Source organism: Lycium barbarum, chromosome 2 (assembly GCF_019175385.1).
Source record: "Lycium barbarum isolate Lr01 chromosome 2, ASM1917538v2, whole genome shotgun sequence".
Lineage (NCBI taxonomy): Eukaryota > Viridiplantae > Streptophyta > Magnoliopsida > Solanales > Solanaceae > Lycium > Lycium barbarum.
In genome coordinates, this window is record NC_083338.1 from 10934033 (window position 1) to 10942447 (window position 8415).

Consider the following 8415-nt stretch of genomic DNA (forward strand, 5'->3'; position numbering starts at 1 on the left):
CTTCTTGAAACTTACTTGGCACTTCATTACCAACGTAAGGGGGAATTATAATTCTTCTCCAATAATTCATTAAGACACCATTAATTCGATACTCGTAACTGTCCTTCGCTAGTCAATTCACTGTACACGAACGAAAATTTTCCGAGGTGTAACATTCTTCCCCCCTTTTGGAACATTCGTCCTCGAATGTTAAACACTCGGGAATTATACGAAAATTTCGCCGGAGTTTCCCCTGTAATATGGCACTACTAACCTGTCACAACAACCCATAATACTTAATGCCTCACAGGGCCATAACAATGACAACAATAAGGGCCACACACGACCGCAACATCAGAAATATAAAGCATCACAAACCTCAAAATGTTGATATCTCATGTTGGATTTCTCCCGGGGATTAAAATAAAAGCGGGTACATGGATTTCATTTTCTCTTCTTCTTCCCATGTCATTCCTTCCCAGTGGTCGTCTTGCCACAAGGTCTTGACTGAGGCTGCTTCTTTATGCATTCGTAGGTTGTCACATCCCACGTCACTGTAATCAGCGTATAACATGCACTTATGTCATATTCGAAGTAATTATCCTATTTATCCCTAACACTAACCCCAACTCCACATTTCAACTAATTTTACCATATATTTCCCCTCAACTGTCCCGGGGGTAGCATGACCACGCTATTCTTGTTTACCTCTTTCTAAGCAGCCACTTGGTTTCATGGGCGACGTATAATTACTTGCAAGTTACATAATTGTTCTTGCATGATTTATGTACATACTCATCTATACGTGTACATGTGTCCGTACCTACATCCGTATTCATAATCGTACTCATTTACATATCGTATCCATAGTCATATTCATATTCACATTACTTACATAGCATGTCCGACTACGAAGGTCCGGTGCTTCACGTACCCGACTATGACTAGGCTCGGTGATTATTCGAACTATAAAATCTTTTGTCTATCCGTAGCAACTTACCGCGTCGTGCTCTCTTCTTTCCTTTATTCATCTTATTCAATTTGATTTGATTGATTTTTGATTTTGAATTTTTTTTTCTCTTACACCCTACTATAGAAAACCTTAAGTCCCTTTTATCAATTGTCGCTTATAAATCACAATATCATTACAACGACTCTATCATTAGTGCATTTGTCTCCATTCTAGTATCACATCGCCATCCTTTACAATGTCCCTTGAGTTGTTTGCTCCCAATGTCACGGGGTTCAAGGTCTTCGCGGATGATTTCCAATGTAGCCTCAGATGCCTGCTCAATCCGTATTCGTTTGTTTACCAGTCGTTAAACTTATTTCCGTACAACTCTCACTCTTAGTTCCAAAATTTATATCTATCACATCTTAGGGTCCATCATTCCAATTTCTATACTTGTATTCTTTTTACTCGCTTCCCCTCTTTAAGGGTTTTACTTGTACCATTCTTAATTCCGTTACCTCACCTTCAAATCTTTAATTCACATATCCCTTACTATACTATATCTCATTTGTGTTGTTCCCCATAATTTATAACTATGATAATTCGTGTGGGAGGTCTTAACACACTCACTTTGCAACTTTGTAATCGAGTGATACAATTGGCATAGCAGTCCGAACAATAATGTATTTTACTTAGCTCCTTCGGTAGTTATCACTCAATGTCTAAATTCGCTCCAATTACAAATTTCGTCCCATAGGGGTGCTCACAACAATAGTAGGTCTAGTCATCCACACTATCCATATAATATCACTTGCCCTCTTTTTCAGTGGTCAAAGTTCGCTTGTAATGTCATCTTTGTTCTCGAGGGTCTAAGTCTCATGCGTAACTAATACCCCTTATGTATTATGCTCTTTTACTCTTGACTATACCATTCACAAAATACTACGACTTGCCATATCCCCCTTTTTTTGTCAAGTTGACTTCTTTTTTTTTTTTTTTCCTTGCTTGATATCATTTCTTGTCATTGAAGAACCTCCATGCTAGACTTTCCTTTAACAAGGTTTTATAAGCTTCCTCATCTACTGCCCCATGGTTCGCTTGTTGGCTTCATACTTGCATTCACCCCTTGTTCATATGGAGCATGTCACATCTTTAGTCGTTTCCTTGCTATACCTTACTTACTGTGCATCCCAGTTACCGCTATGTCCTCATTATATCCTGATCATAATCAACTCCATAGAGTGACACTTCCTGGTATCATTTGCAAATCTTGCTCATAAAATAGATTAAACTTTGCAAAGTGAGCATACTTAAACTGTTACTCTTTCTGATTATCCCTATTTCACTTATCACATAAGTCACTTCACAAATGTATTCACATTCATTATAGCCCTTCATATCTGTATCTCTGTCTCCGTGATGCCGTTACTTTATTTTGCTAATAAACTTATCGTATCTTCCTCGTGCTTAATAACATGCTTTAGTACTACCTTATAACTACTGTTACCATCCATCCAATAGTATTTAACCCACCTCGTGTAGTTATTAATGATACTCCTAACTTAATCTCGTCCTGCCGTTACCTTGTCGCGCAACATCTCTTCTCGCTGGAACATGTCACAAGCTTATATTTTATCTCCTTTAGATTCTAGGAAAATTTCGGCAGAGTTTCGCTTGTAGACACAACAATCTCGAACCTGCACATAGCCCAGAAACACGTCCGATTTCTCAATGGGACATATATCGTAACACCTAATACGTAAGCGAACAACACAAGATCACTTACCATTAAAGGGAATAAATAATAGTGCTTGTCTCACAAGTTGTGCCTGCACCCTCGGTTTATGATTCCAACATCCACATACATACACATATTATTTATATTCACTCGCTGCTAATCAACTTACTCGTAAATCATGATTCTGGCAATCACTGGTTCACTAACAAACATAAACATCTCAATCTGCTTGGTTGGCCCAGTCTTTTACTCTAACACAGTCAATAATATCTGAAGTAATAGATGACGTCATAAGGCCCAAATCAATCGATGCATACATATCATAAAAGGATACTGACAATATGCCTGGAACAATGTCAGCGAAGGACTCAAGATCTTGTCGCTCAGTTAATGCATGGATATGACGCCGGGATCTACTCGGACTAAGCGTCCCTCTTTGGTCTCTACCAGCACCTACTAACACATATGGCCCTGGCCTTGGGAGGCGTACCGATGACGAAGAGCCAACTACCACTCTCGTAGTCCGAACCTTATCTTTACCACGTAGCGATGGGCAGTCGCGCTTTACGTGGCCTGGCCGGGCACAGGCATAACAAACATCCGAGCCAAAACGACAGGGTCCCCTATGTAACCTGCGACACTGAGTACATCGTGGTACTGAGAATCTCGTCTGACTAGAACCACTCCGAATTCTGGAATTGGAAATTCTGAGGCCCTGGGATGACCCAGAATAAGTATATCCATCAAACCTGGGTCTCGAGAACTGCGGAGGAGCACCACTTGTCGAATGAACTGAGTGCCTAGAGAATTGTCGCCTTGAATCACCCCTAAACTCATGATCAAACCTTGAAGAATTACCTTCCTTTCTCCAACCCCTGTTACCGTGGCCCATATCTTGCCGCTGGGCATGAGTGGCAACCAATTGAGTCAGTAAAAGAATAGCCTGTCTCATCTCTTGGCCAGAGGCATCTGGGGGAGGAACAGGGGATGCTGGAGCTAAAGTTGAGGCTCCCCTTTGATCCTCGAAAGTGGGTGAAGTATTGGAAAAATGAGGTGGGGCCTTATTCTGGGGTTCGCCCTCCTTCAAATATGTAGACGGCTCTCGATCGAGCCCTTCTTCAACCACCATCTTGCCCTTCTGGGCTGCTGTAGCTTTTCCCTTCATCAGCTTCGCTGAAATTATAACGCACCGTTAGGGAGGGGATAATCTTATAATACAGCTCTATCGCACGATTTCTTATGATGAAAGATGGTCATTTTTCCTAAATGCCCTGTAGCCTCCTGTTTATTAATGTGGCGCGCAATACACCATAAACAGGACTCTACCAGACACGGCTCGTAGACACTTCCTAAAACCGAACTGCTCTGATACCACTTTTGTCACGACCCAACTAGGGGCCGCGACGGGTACCCGGGGCTAACCACCGAGCACCACTCGCTCTATGTCTCATCATACTCATTTCATGCTCTTTTATTACTTTTATACTCAAATCGTAGGAAAATCATATTCCATATAAAACATAAATACTTATATATATGCCCTTTTGGCCATCAAAATAACATTTATACTAAATAGCATCTCGTGAGACCATCTAACCCACACTGCGCATCTACGAGCCTCTACTGGAGTGCTAGACATATGGACGGGACAAGACCCCGTCATGCCCAAAATACATATACATATATATATATACACAAAAGTATAACCCGACTAGCACCTCCGGAATAATGGAGTGCTCCTGAAAATCTGCTGATAGCTCCTAGAGGTCTGCGCCGTCTCCCTGTCTACCTGTGGGCATGAACACAGCGTCCAAAGAAAACGGACGTCAGTACGAATATTGTACTGAGTATGTAAGGCATAACAATGAAAATACGTCAATGAGATAAAGGAAACATCAATAAGGAGCAACTGTATATGACTGTCACGTATAGAAGAAATAGCACATGCTGACTTACTTCATATCATATATTGCTGCGGAACGTGTAGCTCGATCCATATATCATCATATATAAATATATTGTCGCGGAACAAACGGCCCGATCCATATGTCATCATACATTAATATATTGCCGTGGAACGTACGACCCGATCCATATATAGTATAGTATGTTAGTGCCGAGGAACGTACGGCCCGATCCATCACCCATATATCCCGCGTCAGGGCACCCCGCGTCCGGGATGAAATCATGATATGCCAGCTGTACAGGTGGCTATGCGTCTATAGCGCCTCACCTTTCCCCACTTCCCCTGAAAACATTTTCATATCATATACATATACATACATAATATACGTAGCATGCATGAGGGCTCAAGGAAAGTTATGTTCCTGCCGGAGTGACGTAAGGTCGAACACCTCCGATTATATTATGGATTAATCATGATCGTCATGTCTCGCCTTGAAGGGACAATCATCATAAGGCGAGAATATCAACGAAAGCTAATATAAAGAGAACAGAGAGTAGGGTCATAATCTTGTAAGAAGTCATTCTATATACTTTTGGAAATATTAAAGGAAATATAGTAGTCATCCATGAATAAAATTGAGAAGTCAAGAAATAGCTCCATATTCTTACATCGTCATTGAAATCATAACTTGGAACCTTTAAACATGAAATCGTCTCATCGTAGTCATCATAGGAAAATATTCTCATCTTTGGCATCATTGTAATCATGATAAAAAAATATGTCCATTATTGCCCTCATAAGAGCTTACAAACTCGTAAACCTTCGTTTTGGAACGATGTAGGCATTTGGAAAATATTTACGGGTTATCAAGGAAGGAATCATGCTTTGGAATCATAAACTTCTAACTTTTGAAATTAAGGAAGTCATGGAAGCATTTATGAATTCACAACTTAGGAATCATGCCTTTGAAAGAAAGGGACAAGCCTTAACATACCTTTGTCGTTAACTATGCTATCGTTCGCTTGATTTCCCTTGACGTAACGTCTCTACCTTCAAGAGATAATTCGCACCATCGTGTTAGTCAATCGACGAGAAAAACGCGCTACTATTTCTAGGGAAAATTGGGCAGCGTTTCCTTTGTTTCTACTACTTTTCCCATGTCATATTTCAACTCCCAACACTCACAATATCACAATCCACAATCGTCATTTATGTACATTTAGTAAAATCCACCATTTTCTTCCAATTAACTCACATTTATGGTTTATGGCCCATCATCATAATTTCGCATAATTCACACCCATGTCTTGGTCTACACGTCATTTATAACGTATTCCTAATTACAACGTTCCAACATTTATGATTCAATTCCGTTATCATTCAATTACGTCACTATTCACTCAATAATGACCCACTTTCTATGTTCTTCTACATTTCAAGTATCTAAGCCCTCTAATACCTCAAACAACATGAAATGGCCATAAAACTTACCTTGGATGATGGTTGAACAAGCCTTGAGTGGAGTTTTCCCTTCTAGCACCAAAACCCTACTCTCTCTCTTTGGATTTCCTTGAGGAAGATGAACTTTACTTGGGTTTCATACACTTTGATTCATGGATTTGATGTTGTAAATCTTGGTTTCCTTTGATTTTTCTTGTGGATGAAATGTTGAGAGGGTTCTAGAGGATTTTCGGACCAAAAATGGTGAAAAAATGGGTTAAAAACGAAGTTGGGTCTTTATATAATGGTCCAGAAGATTCTGGACTGGCACCACATGCGACACCATGTGCGAGTCGCATGTCGAACATGCGAGTCGCATGTTGTGTCGCAGGTCTTGCCAGTCGATCGGTTCTCACTGGCACAACATGCGACACCAAGTGCGAGTCGCATGTCGAACATGCGAGTCGCATGTCGAACATGCGACACCAAGTGCGAATCGCATGTCATGCCAGAACGTGATGAACTGTCTGTCGTAAAATGGCCATAACTTTTGATACCGATATGCTGTGAGGGCCCACGACCTATGGTTAGAAAGTTCTTTCAATTATCTACAATTTTAATCCTGATGGTTAGAAAGTTCTTTCAATTATCTACAACTTTAATCCTGTGGTATTTTTCCCAAATTCCGACTTAAAAATGGAGTTTTGGCCCCTCCAAACCAGATCCTCCGAAAGTGTTTCCTTAACTCGCCCTTTTTGGATGGCTTATGCCCATATTTGGCTTATGGGTCCTTCTTGAAACTTACTTGGCACTTCATTACCAACGTAAGGGGGAATTATAATTCTTCTCCAATAATTCATTAAGACACCATTAATTCGATACTCGTAACTGTCCTTCGCTAGTCAATTCACTGTACACGAACGAAAATTTTCCGAGGTGTAACACGCCCAACCATTCCAGCTAATGTCTCACTAGTTGTTTCGATTGGAAAATATGCTTCACTCAAAATCTTCAAGAGTGTATTTCTGTGTACATCCGAACTCAAAAGCAAAGAGAGGATAGGAATCTGGGCATTGGTCTTTTTCAACTGCTCTACAACTGAGTATTCGCTGGCCTTAATTTTTCTCAAAATTCTTCTGCCTCGGCTTCTGTCACAACAGTTTTGGGAAACACATTTCTTTCTTTAGTTTGCCTCAATCTAGCTAGCTCTTCTGGGGTATAGCCCCTTCCGGACCTTGTCATTCCTAACGTCTTAGTCTTGTCAGTGATCGTTTCCTTTCCTCGATATTCCATCACAGCTTGTTGATAATTCCATGGTAAGGCTTTGGTATCGAGTACTAGCAACTGATTTGGAGCTTGAACTACCTCCACAGGTGTTGATGAAGCTCCTAATATCTCGACAGGCACAAAACCTCTTACCATTATAGCCGGAGAAACAACGGCTATAAGACCATGATCTTTTACGCTATTCACAGGCACTATAAATTTGGCCGGATCGTCATCATTTTCATCTATTCCAATCATATTTATCGAGGCCCCATCATGGGTCGGGAGTGGATTGTTATCCACGTTTGATGTCGGTTGTTTGACCATGATCTGTTTTGCTTCAATAAGATCTTCAACCTTGTGTTTCAATGCGTAACAATGATCAGTGGAATGGCCTTTTACCCCCGAATGATATGCACACGTTTTAGTGGGATCAAAACTTCTAGGTAGTGGATCTGGAATTCTACCTTCCACAGGATATAATAAGCCTGAAGCTTGCAGTCTTTCAAAAACAACGCTCAATGGCTCTCCTAATGGTGTAAAATTGCGGAAAGGTCTATTTGGGCAAGGTGCGGATGCACTGTTTGGATGATGAGATTGTGATGGTGGAGCTAGGTATATTGGTAGTCCTAGAGCTCGGTATGTTGGCTGTGTGTTGTAGACGGGGCGGGAAATTTGTGGTGATTGAGGCTGGTAAGATGACAAAGCTTGGTTGTATGGATGTGACGAATATTGGAAATATTGTGAGTGGAGAGCGTTAGACTGGTACCGCGGAGGTTGTTGCTGGTGGTATGAGGTGCTTACCAGAGCCATTACCGCTGCCGCTTCCTTTTCTTTTTTCTTTCCATTTTCGGGAGCACGAGTTTGTATGGCCTTACTAGTAGACTGCAATGCCACTAGACTTGTTATTCTCCCTGTCTTAATGCCATCTTCGATCATGTCCCCAACTTTGATCACTTCTGCAAAAGTTTTTCCGCCCATTGTCACCAAACGTTCATAGTACTCCGGTTCTAGTGCCTGAATGAAGAAAGTAACCATTTCTATTTCCTCCATGGGCGGGTGTACCCTAGATGCTTCTTCCCTCCACCGTATAGCATATTCTCGGAATGATTCGGTTGACTTCTTCTTTAATTT